The following is a 19,271-nucleotide window of genomic DNA, read 5'->3' as shown; positions in this document are numbered from 1 at the left end:
CAACAGGAAGTTGGAACGTGAGTCAAATAAGTCCTCTTACTCCCTAAGTTGCCCTTAGTGGGGGTATTTTTAGCACAGCAACAGAAATGAAGCCAGATACCTCCCAACTTTAAACCTGGCCTAAATAAAAATAATCAGTGCTACAAAATTCTCTATAGCCAAAAAGGTGGATAGGAGAAAAAGGAAAGAACTCCTAATTAATTTTCTAGCCACTAGGTGGCATATGTGCCATGTAACTAGACTATGGAAGTAAGGCAAGCTTCTAAAAGAACTTAAGTATCTATAGTTCATGAAACATCACTGGTTACATGGCATTTAGGAGATACAAAGAAAATCAAGTCTGACCTCTAACTTTATGTACTTATACATAGATTCAGTCCTTTAATACCTCCTCACTCTTGATGAACCCTAAAGAATTAGTTTTAAGACAAGAGAAAGTTTAAGTCAACAATGGCTTAAAATCTAATCATCTATAATAAATAGACATCTTTAACTCAGCCATGGACTCCCAATAGGACCATGACAAGTTACTGAACTTTGGTTTGCTTCCCAAATCAAACCTCCTGGAATAACACAGCTGTTATTCTGGTTGTTCACATTCATACAGTATGTTCTATATTGTCTTGCTCATCTCACCTACACCTTATCTTCCTCATGCACACTAAACAGCTACTCAATGAATTGTACCTGTGGCTCTTGATGTATGACCACAATTTATCTTTAAAAATAGTTTAGGATGTAACAGAAAGAACACTCCTGACTTTGTGCTAAGAAGTTAACATATCATTTCTTTTTTTAAAAAAAGGTTTTAATTTTTATGTATATGAATACACTGTAGCTGTCTTCAGACACACCAGAGAGAGGCATGGGATCTCATTACAGATGGTTGTGAGCTACTATGTAGTTGCTAGGAATTGAACTCAGTCAGTGCTTTAAACTGCTGAGCCACCTCTCCAGCCCCACATTTCATTTCTGTAGACCAACTATTTATAACAAAATTACTACTATATATAATGCACTGTATACAAATAAAGTAGATACAATAATAAAATCAGGATACCTAGTCTTCATAAATATCTCTCAGAAAGAGAAAATGGTAACAGGAACAGTAACTGACATGATAGAAGTCATCTTAGCTGGGCAGTAGTGGCGCACGCCTGTAATCCCAGCACTCTGGGAGAAAGAGGCAGGCGGATTTCTGAGCTCAAGGCCAGCCTAGTCTACAGAGTTGAGTTCCAGGACAGCTAGGGCTATACAGAGAAACCCTGTCTCAAAAAAACCAAATCCAAAAAACCAAAGGGGAAAAAAAAAGAAAAAAAAAAAAAAAAGAAGTATGCACATTGAGGATGGGAATGTAGCTTGGTTAATGTAGTATTTGCCTAACACACGGAAAGCCTTGTATTTAATCCTCGGCACCACTCAGGAAGAAGAGTGAGTTTGAGCTTTAAACTTCCTAAGGCCCTGTCATTTAAAAAAAAAAAAAAAAAGAGCCGGGCAGTGGTGGCACATACTTGTAATCCCAGCACTTGGGAGGCAGAGGCAGGTGGATTTCTGAGGCCAACCTGGTCTACAGAGTGAATTCCAGGACAGCCAGTGCTACACAGAGAAACCCTGCCTCAAAAAACAAACAAACAAACAAAACACACACACACACACACACAAAAAGGAAAAGAAAAAAGGAAAAAACATGGGGGTGTGGTTGGTTCATGCATGGAGACAGGAGATATCGCTCAGAGGTTAAAGCAAACATCAGGTGCTTCCGACCACCTGTCACTCATGTCCATATACTCAAAAACAGATAACAAAAAAAACCCATATAATAATTAAAAATAAAATAAATCATAATGGGCAATAATGGCCTAAGCCTTTAATCCCAGTACTCTAGAGGCAGAGGCAGGTAGATTTCTATCAGTTCAAGACCAGTATGGTTTATGTAGTGAGTTCTAGGACAGCCAACACTACATAAAGGAAACACTGTTTTAAAAATTTTTTTAAATAGTATGTGCATAGTATAATGAGGTTACATGAAGAAGTAGGTAGTGTGGTTAATAAGAGCAGAAGTCCAGCTAAAGAGGTAATGATAAACAAAAACTGACTAACAGTGAGTTCTCTGAGGCCTCACTCCCCTTCCCACTTTAAAAAAGGAATAGTCTCTGACATGGGATATTCATTTTAAAAATAAGGATCAACAGGGTCGATCAGCAATGTGATCATCATGTCAGCCTGAGTTCAGATGGCCAGTTCCCACAGAAAAAGCCAGTGATGCACCATCTGTACATGTAGAACCAGGAGAGAAGTTACAAGTACATCCCTAGAGAGAGTAGACAGTCAACACAGTGAAATGATTGCTTTCATCTTCACTGAAACTAATTATTTTTTAAGAAATTCCTTAAAAAGTAAAATGAAGATCAACTGAAGAAAATACCTTAGATTTCCACATGTACTTTACTGTGCGAGTGCACCACTAACACCACACACACATGTACACACCCTTATAAACACATACCTCCCCATATGCGCTCACTAATAATCGGATGTTAGCCCAAAAGCTCAAAATAAACAAGTTGCAATTCACCCAGCACAGGAAGCTCAAGAAGAGGGGGGACTTAAGTGAGGGTGCTTTGGTTCCTCTGAGAAAGGGAACAAAATATTCACAGGAGCTATAAGAGAGACAGTGTGGAGCAGAGACTGAAGTAAAGGCCACCCAGAGACTGCCCTACCTGGGGATTCATCCTATAAACAGTCAACAAACCTCGACACTACTAAGGACAAAGGAGCATGCCATGGTTGTCTCTGGAGGGGCCCTGCCAGAGCCTTACAAATACAGAGGCAGATGCTAGCAGCCAACCATTGGACTGGGCATGGGGTCCCCCAGTGGAGGAGCTGGAGGGTGGTCTGGAGGAGTTGAAGGGGCTTACAGCCCCATAGGAAGAACAATGATTTCGGCCACCCAGACACCCCAGGATTCCCAGGGACTAAACCATCAACCAAGGGGTACTCATGGTTACAGACAAAAATGTGGCAGAGGAATGCCTTGCCAGGCAACAGTGGGAGGAGTGGTCCTTGGTCAGGTGAAGGCTCAATAGAGCTCCAACAAAGGAAAATCGAGGTGGGAGTGGGTCGGGTGGAGGGGAATATACGTGAAGGCAGGGGATAGGAGGAGGGGTTGCAGGTTTTGAGGAGGGGAGAAATCAAGAAAGGTTTTACTATTGTCAATGTAAATGAAGATGATATTCAATATAATGAATGAATGAATGAGTGAATGAATGAGAATCAAGTCTCAAAGTTGAGACTCAAAGCCTGGGTTTGTTTGTACACTTTCACTGCAGGCACCTTCTAACTGTATCATATGAATTTTGTTAACAAGATTATTTGGGACTCCTTCCTGAGGACTCATTTTTGTATTATAAAAACTAAATAAAATACTGAAAATACAAATTTTACTCCCACTCTTTAAGTACTATCAAGTAAGATTGAGTAGAGAAAACATCTAAGTTAGAGGAAATAAAACACTTTAACTTCAAACAGTTACAAAATCATTTCCTTAAAAAGCAAAAAATTTCCAGGTGTAGTGGTTCATACCCGTAAACTCAGGAAGTCAAAACCAGATTGGGCTATATAACAAGCCTGGGCCTTCCTGGCTTAAACAGTAAAATCTGAATGAAGTCTACAACTATATTCAACAAATTCACACATATTAGAGCATATTCAATTGTAAATGCCTCTTATAAAATACACCAGAGTCCAAGCATGCCCTCCCTCACCACACTACACAGTACATTACTCCAAAGCATCCTACATTGCAATGAATTTTAAAGATTGACTTAATCAGAGGTCCTAGATTCTGGGTAGAAAAGTTTAAAAAAATTATTAAGAATATGAGCTATGAGAAAGAAAATATAAACTGATTAGACTGTTGTTGCTGCATAGCATAATTTGCAGAACTGTAAAAACTTGGAACACTCAATTTAGGTCTACATAAAAGGGACAGTATCTCAAATGCAAAATGTGTAAGTAATGTTTTCAAAACTCTTAATTAAGCTACAGTTACAGGTTTGCCCATTGCATTAGGTATTTGCATGTATATATTTCACAAGACTGTCAACACAGATGCAGAAGCAGGAAGAGGCTTCATCACAACAGTAGGTTTACGCTGAACTCGGAGGGGTTAGGAAGATGGCTCAGTGGACAATGTGTTTATTAGGCAAGAGCAAGGACTGGAATTTGGATCCCCAGGTCCTACTTAGCAGCCTGGTAGTTGTGGCCATCACCTGTTACCTCAGCTCTTGGAAAACAGGCTTCCACACATATGCAAACAAGTACACATACAGGTGTGCATGATTACACATGTGCACACACAGACACATACACAGTCTATATAGGAAAACCAGCAAAAAGGGCTATACGATATGCTAAGAAAAGAGAAAACAAAATGTTCAATTACAAGAGCTAGCTGGACAAGATGGCAAAGCAATTCAATACTACTAATTGAGAGCCTGGGTGAAGAAAGATCTTGTCTCCAGAAGCAGAGAAAGAAAAACAAACAAAACCATAAAAGATTAAAAACAGCAGAAGACATCATCATCGATTACAGCAAGAATTGCTATAGGTCTAGAAAGGTGGCTGGCTGAGTAAGGTTAAGAGACTTAGAATCCTTGCATATGACTGGAGTTCAGCTACCAGCACTAACGGTGGGTGACTTACAACCACCAACATAACCCCAGCTCCAAAGAGGGATCTGATGCCTCTGATGCCTGGAGCACATACCCACACAGACACACAGACACATAATTAAAAATAAATTAGCAATTAAAGGAAGAATCACCTTCATCATGTTTAATGTAAATGTACTGGATATCAAATGGATTAAAAACATGAGCCAACTATACAATGCGGAAGAACAAACCTACTTTGAACATAAAACACGTGATAATTAATAGTAAATAAATGAAGAACGAAATCATCTACTCACAGTATACTGCTGATGAGAATGCAAATTGGTGCAGAAACTTGACACTGCAGGGTATTTACAAAACTAAACAATTCCAACTATAATCCAACAATTATGCTACTTAATATTTACCCAAATTGGTTTAAGATATGGCCACACAAAAAAAAAAAATCAAAAACAAAATATGTTGATTGTAGGTCTATGTGGTAAACCTTTGAAATTATCCATCTAAGTGGATGTTTTAACAATAGATTATTTAGTGACAGAACAGTCATCAAGTTGTGCACTGTAGATAACACAGATAATTCAAGCCAAAGGAGGCTAAGGCAAAAAGACTGCCCTGAGTTTGAGAGCAGAGTAGGGTATGTAATAAGCTCCAAGCTAGCCTGGGCTATAGACTAAACCATTCTCACAAAAACATGGGGGGGGGGGAGGAGACAGGGATGGAGAGGGAAAGGGAGGGAGGGAGGGAGAGACAGAGAGAGAAATAATCAAAATGGGAAGACTAGAAGTAAATAAAAATACATATTACATAAAAGAAGTCAGTCAGTTGTAGGATATAAACTACTGAACTGAAAATACTACAATAAAACTAAAATGGACTTTTAAAAGCTGACAAGAGTACAAGAGTTTTAGGACAGTGAAAATACTCTACGACAACATAGCTAAGTGTAATTATATGCTTGTCAAAAGACAATGAACATCACCAAAAAAAAAAAAAAATCTGTTCATGAAATGATGTACCTTTAAAGATAATGATGTACATTGTTCAGCTACTGTTTTACAGGGACAGTAAGATGGCTCTGTGAGTAAAAGCACTCGCCACCAAGCATGATAACCTGAGTTAACCCTAGGACCCACACTACGGAAGAAGAAAACCAACTCTCACAGTTGACAACACAAAAGTAAGTAAATGAAAATTTAAATGGAGAGAGAGAGAGAGAGCTGCTGCTGCACATCTACCCTCAAAAACATACAGTATATACACAAAATAATCTTCTAAACACCACAAATATTAATAAGACTAAGACAGTAACAAAGGATATTTACAAAATACAGAAAGAGTTACAGTAATAAACTATTTCTTGTCAACATAACCTTGAATATAAAAGCAAGTTCCTGTGATGAACAGGAAGGAGTTATAGTAGACCCCTCTCCACTTCCCAAAAGGCTGAAGACCACATCCACACATTTCCCCAGCAGTCATGAACTAGGCACACTCACAGTGGAGGGACCGAAATAAGCCATGCCAGAAACAGGAACCAAGCAGGGGAAAGACTTTACAAAGCAGACCGTATGAGGAGGAAAAGAAAAAGTGCACTATATAATGAAAAGGGGTCGTTCAACAAAGATGTACAATATGTACACAACTCTGAAACACTCAATAACAGAAAGCAATAAGGTCAAAGGAGAGGTAAGTTTTAGATCATAGCTGGGGACTTAAACAGAATATGCAACCAAAAAACTAAAACTTTACAAAAAAAATCAACAAAGAAATGTTAAAGGGGACTGGAGGGCTGTAGAGACTGCTTAGGAGTTCAAAGGCTGCTCTAGAGGACCAAGGTTCAATTCTATGCCCCTACAGGGTGGCTCATAAATGTCACTCCAATCTAGAGGATTCGAAGCCCTCTTCTGGCTACTGTGGACACAACACACACACACACACACAAATAGATCTCAAAAACTACAATAAAAAATTTAAATGGAGAATGGGGCCTGGAGAAGTGCTCAGTCCTTATGCCCCAGCACAAATAGGTGGCACACAGTCACCTGTATAGAACTCTAGCTCCAGGACTCTTCTAGCACATGCACACAGGTACACATACACACCAACACACTGAAACTTTAAAAATCAAAGGTAAATTATGAGCCTTACAAGGCATTTGCACATTATACCATCCAACACCTCTAGAATACACATGCATTGTCTCTAAGACAGACCATGTCCCAAAACAAGCCTCAGAAGACAGAAAGAAAAAAAGGGGGGGGGGGAGCACGCATTTTCCTTACTACAGTGGAATAAAGCTTCAAATGAATAAAAAAGAAAATATAAGTTATTTACAATAAAAATTTAAAATGAAAACAAAAGAGCTGGGTGGAGGTGGTGCACGCCTTTAATCCCAGCACTAGGGAGGCAGAGGCAGGCAGATTTCTGAGTTTGAGGCCAGCCTGGTCTACAGTGAGTTCCAGGACAGCCAGGGCTACACAGAGAAACCCTGTGTCCAAAACAAAACAAAACAAAAAAGAAAACAATAGAGAAAAACAATAGTTCAGCAAAAGAACTAAGAGAGATTTGTAGCAACAACTACCTCCCCATCACCAGAAGAAAAAGAAAATAAAAAATTAATGAGGGCATTCACATTACTTGAAACAAGCAGACCAAATCAAACCACAAAATAGAAGGAAACAAACCCAGACATCAGAGCATAAAATAATAAAATAGAGACAGGGAGGAGGAAGAGCTGGAGGAGGAGGAGGAAGACAGCCACAGGCTCAGCCTCAGCCTCAGGGGCCACAGCCACTGCCACCACCAGGACTGGAAGGAGGATAAGTGAGAGTAGGAATGTGGCAATGCTAACAGGCATGGGGAGGACAGCTGAGGCAATGTAAGTACAAGGCTAGTCTGATGTATACAACTAGAGTCCATCCAAATAAGACAAGTGAAAGCAAAGAAAGAAAGAAATCAAAGAATATAGAACAAGAAATGAAAACATACATTACATAGCTGACAACAAAAACAACATCACTAGAAGTATTAAGAACAACTTTGGGGGATAGGAGGGATCTGAACATATACTCTGCTAAAACTGAACCATGACAGAATATCACTGCAGACCAATAGTAAGAAATAAATATTAATCAATCAGAAAAAAGAAAATTTCCATCAAGAAAATGCCTAGAACCAAACTTTTAAAATAAAACAAGTATCAATTATTTTGAAATAATTTATAAGCCTAAAGGGGAGGAATTCTTCTAAGTTCCTTTTATCAGACTTCAATTGCCCTGTTTTTAAAAAAGTACATTAGCATACAAAGTGCTACAGGTCAATATACCTAAAAAGCATACATATAAAATTTCTCGAAGGGGGGTGAAGGTGACTCATGCCTTTGATCCATTTAAGGGATACTGTAATCCTTAATATCTATGCACCAAACACAGGGGCACCCAAGTCCATAGAAGAAACATTGCTTCAGCTTAAATCACATATTGACCCTCACACAGTGATAGTGAGTCCCTTCAGTACCCCATTCTCACAAATACACAGGTTCTACAGATGAAAAATAAAGAAAATGGTGCAGCTAATTGACATTATAAACAAAACGGTACTAAGAAATATTTACAGAACATTTCACCCATACACAAAAGAATAAACCTTCTTTTTTTTCATTTATTTTTTTAAATTTATTTACATTTCAAGTTTTATCCTCTTATCCCAGTTCCCCCCCCCCAAAATACCCTATCCCACCCCCCATCTCCCTGCTTCTATGAGGGTATTCTTCCATCCACTCCTGCCTCCTTGCCCTCAATTCCCCTACTCCAGGGTATCTATCGATTGTTCATAGAACCAAGGACCTCTCCTCCCATTGATGTCTGACAAGGCCGTCCTCGGCTACATATACAGCTGGAGCCATGTATACTCCTTGGTTGATGGCTTAATGCCTGGGAGCTCTGGGTGGTCTGGTTGGTTGGTATTGCTGTTCCTCCTATGGCACTGCAAACCCCTTCAGCTCCTTCAATCCGTTCTCTAATTCCTCCATTAGGGACCCTACACTCAGTGCAATGGACCGCTGCAAGCATCCGACCATTGTAAGGCTCTGGCAGGGCCTCTCAGGAGACATCTACATTAGCCTCCTTTTAGCAAGCCATTCTTAGCATCCACAATAGTGTTGGGGGACTGACTGTATCTGGGATGAATCCCCGTGGGATGGTCTCTAGATGGCCTTTCCTTCAGCCTCTGCTCTGCACTTTGTCCACATATTTGCTCACATGAATATTTTGTTCCCCTTTCTAAGAAGGACCAAAGACCAAAAGCACCCACACTTCTGGTCTTCCTTCTTAAGCTTCGTGTGGTCTATAAGTTGTATCTTGGGTATACAGAGTTTTGGGGCTAATATCCACATATCAGTGAGTACAAACCATGTATGTTCTTTTGTGATTGGGTTAACTCATTCAGGATGATATTTTCTAGGCCCATTCATTTATCTAAGAATTTCATGAATTCCTTGATTTTGATAGCTGAGTAGTATTCCATTGTGTAAATGAACCACATTTCGCAGAATCCATTTCTGTATCCATTCTTCTGTCTTCTGTAGGACATCTGGGTTGTTTCTAGTTTCTGGCTATCACAAACAAGGACACTATGAACACAGAGGAACACATACCCCTGTGGCATGGTAGGGCATCATTTGGTATATTCCAAGAGTGGTCTTGCTGGGTCTTCAGGTAGATCTGTTTCCAATTTTCTGAGGAACCACCAGACTGATTTCCAGAGTGGCTGTACCAGTTAGCAATCCCACCAACAATGGAAAAGTGTTTGTCTTTCTCCACATCCTTGCCAGCACCTGTTTTCTCCTGAGTTTTTTTATCATAGTCATTCTGACTGGTGTGAGGTGAAATCTCAGGGTTGTTTTGATTTGCATTTCCCTGACAACTAAGAATGTTGAACATTTCTTTAGGTGCTTCTTGGCCATTTGGTATTCCTCAATTGAGAATTCTCTGTTTACTCTGTTCCCCATTTTTTTTTTAATGGGGATATTTGGTTCTCTGGAGTCTAACTTCTTGAGTTCTTTGTAAATACTGGATATTAGCCCTCTGTCGGATGTAGGGTTGGTAAAGATCTTTTCCCAGTCTGTTGGTTGATGTTTTATCTTATTGACAGTGTCCTTTGTCTCACAAAAGAAGCTTTGCAATTTTATGAGGTTCCATTTGTCAATTCTTGATCTTAGAGCATAAGCTACTGGTGTTCTATTCGGGAAATTTTCCCCTGTGCCATGTGCTGCAGCTAACTGACATAAGCCAAATTGGTCCTAAAAAATATTTATAGAGCATTACACCCAAACACAAAAGAATATACCTTCTTAGCACCTCATGGAACTTTCTCCAAAATTGACCCCATACTTGGACACAAAGCAAGTCTCAAGAGATGAAAGAAAACAGAAATAAACCCCTGCATCCTAGCTCAACAACATGGATTAACGCTGGATATCAAAAACAGAAAATTTACAAACAACTCATCACTGAACAAAAAATGGGTGAGGACAGAAGCTAATAGAGTTACTAACTTTCTAGAATTGGATGAAAATAAAAGGACAACATGGCCCACATTATGGGACACAACTAAGTGCCTACATAAAAAGAGAAAGACATCTGATTTTAGTAATTTAATAGCACATCTGAAATACCTAGAACAAAGAAGAACACCCAAAAGGAATAGATGGTAAGAAGTACTCAAACTCAGCACTGATTCAATAAACTAGAAAGAAACAAAAAAAAATCAATATAAATAATCAATAAAATAAAAAGTTGGTTCTTTGAAAAAAGCAGTAAGACCACCACACCCCTAGCAAAATGAACTATAAAAGGTGGAGAGAAGATCCATATTAACAAAGGTAGAGACAAAAGAGCAGACATAAATAATATCAAACATAGATCCGAAAATCAAAGACATATTTTAAAAACCTGTACTCTACCAAATTGGATAATTTCTCAATATACACTACCTAACAAATTTGAATAAAATCAGGTAAGCAATTGTTTAAATTGCTATAACCCTTAGTGAAATACAAGCAATAATTAAACCTACTAACCAAAAAAGTCCAGGGCTGGGTAGCTTTTGGCAGAGACTTCTATCAGTATTTCAAAGAAGAGTTACTGCAATATTCCTCAAATTATTCAACAACAACAACAACAACAAAAATCCTTTTAGAAGGACCCAGTAACTGATACTAAACCACATAAAGAGCCAACAGAGACTGGGAATTACAAATTGATTTTGCTTAATTAAACATAGATGTAAAAATTCCCAATAAAAATACTTGCAAACTGAATCCAAGAACACAGCAAAAGATCATCTACCATGATCAAGTAGGCTCCATCCCAGAGATGCAGGGATGATTAAACATAATCTTATCAATATATGTACTCACCATATAAAAACTGACTGGAAGACTCTCTCCATACCTACTGAATCCAGTACTTGAAGTCTTAGCGAGAGCAGTAAGACAACTGAAGGAGATGAAAAGGATATAAATAGAAGGAAAGAGAAGTCAAAGTATCTTTATTGCAAATGATATGATAGTATACCTTAAGTGACCCTAAAAGTTCCACCAGGAAATGCCTATAGCTGATAAAATATAGTAGCAGGATAAAAAAAACTTCACTAACAAAAATCAGAAGCCTTCCTATGTACAAATGACAGAGAAGGAAATCAGAGAAATCAGTGTTGTTGACCTTTCACACCAGCTTCAAATGACATAAAATATCAGATAACTCTAAGCAAAAAAAGATTTGTATGATTAAAAACTTTAAGACACTGAATAAAGAAACTGAAGAAAATATCAGAAGACAGAATATCAGAAAGTAGATCTACCATGTTCCCATGTTCATGGATTGGTATGATTAATAGAGTAAAAGCTATCCTACCAAAAACAATGTACAAATACAATGCAATCTCCATTAAAACCCAACACAATTCACAGAACTTGACAGAACAAATTTCAGCTTCACATGAAAACAAAAAACAAACAAAAAACCCCACTCAGGATAGCTAAAACATTCCTGAATAACAGAAGAACTGCAGGAGGTATCACCATACCCAATCTCAAACTGTACTACAGAATTATAGTAGTAAAAACATCATGACACAAAAACAGGCACGCCGATCTATGGAAATGAACTGAAGATCCAGAAAGAAGTACATACATATGGACACCTGATTTGTGATAAGGAAGCCAGAAGAAATAAATACTGAAAATAAGACAGCATCTTTTTTTTTAATTCTTTTTTTAAATTAGATATATTCTTTATTTACATTTCAAATGATTTCCCCTTTCCTGGTTCCCCCCTCCCCGAAAGTCCCATAAGCCCTCTTCCCTATCCCCTGTTCCCCAATCGACTCCTCCCACTTCCCGGCCTGATATTTCCCTATACTGCTGCACTGAGCCTTTCCTTCCTTCTTCTTGGACATCATTTGATATGTGAATTGTATCTTGGATATCCCGAGCTTCTGGGCTAATATTCAATTATCAGTGACTGCATACCATGTGTGTTCTTTTGTGAATGGGTTACCTCACTTAGGATGATATTTTCCAGTTCCACCCACTTGCCTAAGAATTTCATGAATTCATTGTTTTTAATTGCTGAGTAGTATTACATACTGTAAATATACCACATTTTCTGTATCCATTCTTCCATTGAGGGACATCTGGGTTCTTTCCAGCTTCTGGCTATTATAAATAGGGCTGCTATGAACATAGTGGAGCATGAGTCTTTATTACATGCTGGGGAATCCTCTGGGCATATGCTCAGTTATAGCGGGGTCCTCTGGTAGTTATCATGCCCAGTTTTCTGAAGAACCGCCAGACTGATTTCCAGAGTGGTTTCACCAACTTGCAATCCCACCAGAAGTGGAGGAATGTTCCTTTTTCTCCACATCCTCACCAGCACCTGCTGTCTCCTGATTTTTTTCATTTTAGCCACTCTAACTGGTGTGAAGTGAAATCTCAGGGTTGTTTTGATTTGCATTTCTCTGATCACTAAGGATGTTAAATATTTCTTTAGGTGCTTCTCAGCCATTTGATATTCCTTTGTTGTGAATTCTCGGTTTAGTTCTATACCCTATTTTTTGATTGGGTTGTTTGTTTTTCTGGTGGTTAGCTTCATGAGTTCTTTATATATTTTGGATATTAGCCCTCGATTGGATGTGTGGTTAGTGAAGGTTTTTTACCCCAATCTGTAGGTTGGCAATTTGTCCTATTGACTATGTCCTTTGCCTTACAGTGTTTCATGAGGTCCCATTTATCCATTCTTAATCTCAGAGAATGAGCCATTGGAGCTCTACTTAGGAAATTTCTCCCTGTTCTAATGAGTCCAAGGCTCTTTCCCACCCTCTCTTCTATTAGATTGAGTGTATCTGATTTTATGTTGAGGTCCTTGATCCACTTGGGACTTGAGCTTTATGCTAGGTGACAAATATGGGTCTATTTTCATTTTTTTACATACAGCCAGCCAGTTAGACCAGCACCATTTATTGAAGTTGTTTATGTTGAGTTCTTTAATCTGAGTTTTCTGCAGTGATGACTACAGATCTATTTGCATTCTTCTACATGCAATTAATTTGACCAGCACCATCTGCTAAAGATGCTGTATCAAATATAACCTCATAAAATTACAAAGTTTCTGTAAGGCAAAAGACACTGTCAGTAGGACAAAACGGCAACCAACAAATTGGGAAAAGATTTTTACCAACCCTACATCCGACAGAGGACTAATATCCAAGATATACAAAGAACTCAAAAAGTTAAGACTCCAGAGAGCCAAATAACTCTATTAAAAAATGGGGTACAGAGATAAACAAAGAATTCTCACCTGAGGAATATCAAATGGCTGAGAAGCACCTAAAGAAATGTTCAGCATCCTTAGTGATCAGGTGTATACCCAAAGGATGCTTCATCCTATCACAGAGACAGCCCAGATGTCTGTAAGTGGATGAATGGATAAAGAAAATGCGGTACATTTACTCAATTGAGTATGACTTGGTAGTTTTTTATTTTTTTAATGTGATCATAAAATTCACAGTAAGTTGACAAAAAATAATCATCTTGAGTGAAATAACTCCAACCTAAAAAGACAAGAAATTCACTTATATATAGATGCTAGCTGTTATCACTGATATAAGCAAGCTGAAATATGTATAGCCAGAAAGGGGAAGGGTTGGGTCTGCAGGAAAGGGAAATAGAATACATATTTATGGATGGATGGGGTAGAAATTGGAACAGGATGATCAAATAAGAGAGCGGGAAGAGGGAAGTAAGGAAGGGAAGGAGGGACAAATAAAAGCAAGAGCCGTTTGAAGGATTGTATGAGAATTATTACAGTAGAGGCTTATGTGTGTGCATGTGTATATGTAACCACATATATTCATATACATATACATAAATACAATCATACATACTAGGGCTATAAAAAATTACAGGTCATTACAGCTTAAAAAAAATTATAGGTCCTTAGCTTGCCTTTAATGCCACCACTGGGTGGCAAAGGCATGCAAATTTCTGTTAATTCCAGGTCAGACAGAGCTACATAGTGAAACCCTATCTCAAAAAGGAAAAAAAGGAAAAGAACAAATAAAAACAAAGTTAGAAGTCTTTGTGCGTGCAAGTGTGTGCATCTATATGCGTCTCTTTTGCTTTTTCTTAGGCTTTTTCTTGTTTGGATGTTTTGTCCTATTCCAATTTGTTTGCTTTTTATTGTATTATTATTCTTTAGAAGCCTGTTTGTATTCTGAGAGACAGAAGGCTTATAGGAGAGAAATAGGCAGGACTGATAGGAGCAGAGGGAGGGAAAAACATAAGCAATATATTGCATGAAAAAAATCTATTAAGTTTTTAAAAAACTGTCTACATAGCTCAAACTGTTCAATACACTGAATGCAATTTCCTATCATAATACAAACAATTTTCTTCAAAGAAATAAAAATGTTGATAACAAAATACATAAGGAAAGGCCAGGCATTTCAAGTATATCTCTATGAATTTGTCCCCAGTCTGATATACACAGTGAGCTCCAGGCTACACGGGTCTATATATGAAGCCCTGACTCAATAAATAAATGACTTCAGAACCAAAAACAATCCTGAAACTCAGGAGGGGGCATGGGGGCATAGAGGGATGGGGACACAGGACCTAGAAGAATTATAATACCTGATTCTAAAATATACAACACGTAAGTAAGGTGTAATTCAGAACTTGAGAGGAACAGAACTACTATTGTTAAGTTCTAAGCCAAACTAAGCTACAAACAGAATCTCCTCACATACGAAACATTAAAAAAAAAGGGGGGGGGGGTGTGATGCTAGACAAAGTGGGTATGCAATGCAGAAGAAATAAAACATGTCTCTAATCCTAAACATGTACAGTTGGGTCAAAGCACTCCAAAAAATCCCCAAAACTTTGTAATTATTAGAAGTGCAGAAGCATTTCAATAATCATCCCTCAGCACAAAGACATCTTTAGATATGGAAACCCATTAAGGAGGAGGGGGGCAGAGGAGATACCACAAGCAACTAAAGCAAAAACTGACAAGTAAGGTTTCAAAGAAAGTCTGTCCAACAAAGAAAACCATCAACAAGACGAACAACCTGCAGAATGGGAAGTTAAGTACAATACAAATTATTCATTAATAAGTGATATACTTCCAACATATGTAAAAAATTCAACTCAAAAGCAAGAACTGCATTATGTGATACAGAGGACATCTCGTTATCAGAAATGAAAAACAAAACCATAAAATGTTATCTCATTGTCCTTCAAGTAGCTATAAAAAATAATAATAAAGACAAAAATGATTGGTGGTAAAAGACTGTCCTCATATGCACAGATAGTAAGAATGTAAATTAGCACAGTTAAGGCTGGAGAGATGGCTCAGCAGTTAAGAACACTGGCTGCTCTTTTGAAAGACCAGGGATCGCTGGGCAGTGGTGGCACATGCCTTTAATTCCAGCACTTGGGAGGCAGAAGCAGGCGGAGTTCTGAGTTCCAGGCCAGCCTGGTCTTCCAAGTGAGTTCCAGGACAGCCAGGGCTATAAAGAGAAACCTTGTCTCGAAAAAACAAAAAATCAAATCAAAACAAACAAACAAACAAAAAAAGACCAGGGATCAATCCCCAGTAACCACAGGGAAACTTATCTGTCACCCCAGTTCCAGGAGATCTAACACCCACTTCTGACCTCTAAGGACAACAGGCTTATATAAGATACACTTACATACATGGAGGCAAAACATTCATAAAGATAAAATAAAAATAAAAAAATCTTGAAAAATAGTTCAGTTATTATAGAAAACCATATACAATGTTCCTGAAAGAGGAAGTTGGCCAGCTGGACAGACTGACAGACAGACCCATGGATGAAAAGCCCCTGGGGGTGGACAGGGTAGGAAGCCACATGGCATGGCAGTGGTGGCGCATGCCTTTAATCCCACACTTAGGAGGCAGAAACATATCTCTATGAGGCCAACCTGGTCTACAGAATTAAGTCCAGGACAGCAAGGCTACACAGACAAACATTTTCTTGAAAAAAAGGAGACTGGGAAGGAGGGAGGGAGGGAGGGAGGGAGGGAAAAGACACACCAGCCATATGCAGTGGCAGTGCCTATTCCCATATGTCTATAGTTCTAAAACTTGAGAAGCTGATATCAAGGATCACTCAACCCTAAGTATTGCCTGAGCAACAAAACAGACTCCTATATTCCAAACAATAAATACACTGATCAACCGAATTATAAACAGAATAACCATATAATCCAGCAAACCCATTATTGGGCATATATCCAAATTAAGTGAAATTAATACATAGAATAAATATCTATTCTGGTGTTTTAATAAGAAAACTATCCACAAATAGCCAAAAAGAAATCACCAATGAGTAATGAATGAACGGATGTACATATAAAATAGAATAGTATATAATTAAGAGTAAAAATAAGGATCTAGATAAATGATTCAATGGTTAAGAGCAACGGTTGCTCTTGCAGAGACTTAGGTTCAGTTCCTAATATTTGCACAGTAGGTTACAACCAAGTCCAACGCCAGTTCTAAAGAACCCAATACTTTCTTCTGGACTCTACAGGCATTGTGCTGGTACCCAAACATATACACAGGCAGAGCACCTGTATACGTATAATAAAACCTCTTTAAATAAAAATAAATTAGCCGGGCATGGCTGTGACTCTAGCTCTCAAGATGAAAAGACAACAGGATCACAAGTTTAAGGTCACCTTTAAGCTATATCATGATCTGAAGCTAACCTAGACTGTGGAACTAGATTCTTGTGTCAGAAGAAAAAAATTATTCCATCTCCAGAAATGTGTGTAGAAATGGATGATACTATGCAAACTTGTATATAAGTCAAAAACATAGAGACAAATACTATGTCTCATTTTAATATGGAAGCTAACATTAATCTCAAAGAAATAGACTAGACTAGACTAGACTAGACTAGACTAGAATAGAATAGAATGCAATAGAATTTACTAGCATCTGGGAGGGAGGACTAATATGTGGATATTAGATAAGTAGATACAAATGCAAGGAAGGAATGATTTCTTCCAGGCATTGTAATATACACCTTTAATAACAGCACTCAAGACAACAGCAGGTGGATCTCGAGTATGAGGCTATCCTGCAAGTTCCAGGACAACTATGGCAGCATAGTAAGACATCTGTCTCAAATAAGCAACTCAGGGTGGTGGTGGTGGTGGTGGCTCACGCCTTTAATCCCAGCACTCTGGCAGGCAGAAGCAGACGGATTTCTGAGTTCGAGGCCAGCCTGGTCTACAGATTGAGTTCTAGGACAGCCAGGGCTATACAGAGAAACCCTGTCTCGAAAAAAACCAAAAAAAGAAAAGGAGAGGGAGAGGGAGAGGGAGAGGGAGAGGGAGAGAGGGGGAGGGGGAGAGGGAGAGGGGGAGGGGGAGGGAGGGGGAGAGGGAGGGAAGGAGGGAGGGGGAGAAAGAAAGAAAGAAAGAAAGAAAGAAAGAAAGAAAGAAAGAAAGAAAGAAAGAAAGAAAGAAAGAAAGAAAGAAAGAAAGAAAGAAAGAAAGAAGTCAAAATTCAAGGTTTTGAACACATCATTAAAAATTATGAGGAAATCCAGGTGGTGGTGGCACATGCCTCTTACTCTCAGCACTCAGGAGGCAGGGGCAGGAATATCTCTCTGGATTAGATAGAGGCCAGTCTGATCTACAAAGTGAGTTTCAGGACAGCCAGGACTACAGCAAGAAACCCTGTCTTGGAAAAAAGAAAAACAAGATTACAAGGGGAAAAAAAGAATAACATAGAAATGATGCTAAATCATCACCAAGTAAGAAAGAGAATGCCAAAGAAGAATGCTGATGGGTACATGTTTTTAAAAAGAGATTGCCAGATGGCACTGTCAGACTATAATTAAAAAAACAAAAAACAATAAACAAAAAACCTTGAGGTTGAAAAATGTCACTTAAAACTTTAAAAGGAGCTGGACATAGTGGTAAGCACTTTTAATACCAGCACTTGGGGGACAGAGACAGGTGGATCCCTGTGAGTTCCAGCCAAGCCTGGTCTACATAGTGAGAGTTTCAAAACATTCATGGCTATACAGTGAGATCCTTCTGTGGGGGTAAAGGCATGGACACTATGACACTAAAGGGGTTCCGGGAAATGGCCTAGCAGTTATCAGTACCTAGATCCTAGTTTGGGTACCCAGTACTAGTGTTGAGTTTGAAGTTACAAATGCCTGTAACTCCAGCTCCTGAAAATCCAAAACCTCTTCTGGATCCCATATTCACTCAAGCACATACAAACAGACACACAGATAAAAAATAAATTTATTTAAAAAAAATAATGGAAGGAAGGAAAGGAGAAAGATATGAATAGGAAAGGGAAGGTGGGGAGGAAAATTTTTTTTTTTGGATTTGGTTTTTCTCAAGACACAGTTTCTCTGTGCAGCCCTGGCTGTCCTGGAACTCACTCTGTAGCAGGCTGGCCTCGAACTCAGAGATCCGCCTGCCTCTGCCTCCCAGAGTGCTGGGATTATAGGCATGAGCCACTACCGCCTGGTGGGGAGGAAAATATTTAAAGGATGAAAAGATGTGAAACTTCCAAGCTTCACTTTGTCACTCTAACTAATGAAGCACAAAAGAAAGGAAAACGGAAACTACAGAGTATACAAAAGCTTTCCAAGAACTCTGCACTGACATAAAAATAAATAAAAATAAAATAATTTCATACACACACACATACACACACACACACACACACACACACACACACACACACACACACACACGCACACACAAAAGATAATGTTTCAAAAAACAGATAAAGTGGGCCTGGGGAGATGGCTCAGTAATTAAGAGCACTGACTGCTCTTCCAGAGGATCAAAGTTTGATTCCAAACAGTCACACTACAACAGACATCTACCTATAACTCCAGAACCAGGAAATGATCCACCACCTTCTTCTGATCTCCTTGGCTAACCTGTGTGCACATGGTGCGCATGCACGTACACGTGCACATACATACATACATACATACATACATACATACATACACACACACACACAA

The 19,271-nt window shown here is 38.7% G+C and overlaps 1 protein-coding gene across 11 annotated transcripts in view; it reads right to left on the bottom strand.

Moving 5' to 3' along the window:
• Positions 1 to 19,271, bottom strand: part of Kmt2c (lysine methyltransferase 2C) — a 227,668-nt gene that overhangs the window by 148,430 nt on the left and 59,967 nt on the right. The window lies entirely within an intron of this gene.

Source organism: Apodemus sylvaticus, chromosome 2 (genome assembly GCF_947179515.1).
Source record: "Apodemus sylvaticus chromosome 2, mApoSyl1.1, whole genome shotgun sequence".
NCBI classification, from domain to species: domain Eukaryota; kingdom Metazoa; phylum Chordata; class Mammalia; order Rodentia; family Muridae; genus Apodemus; species Apodemus sylvaticus.
The sequence above is the reverse complement of the archived record's forward strand: the minus strand, read 5'-3'. Positions and strand labels throughout refer to the sequence as shown.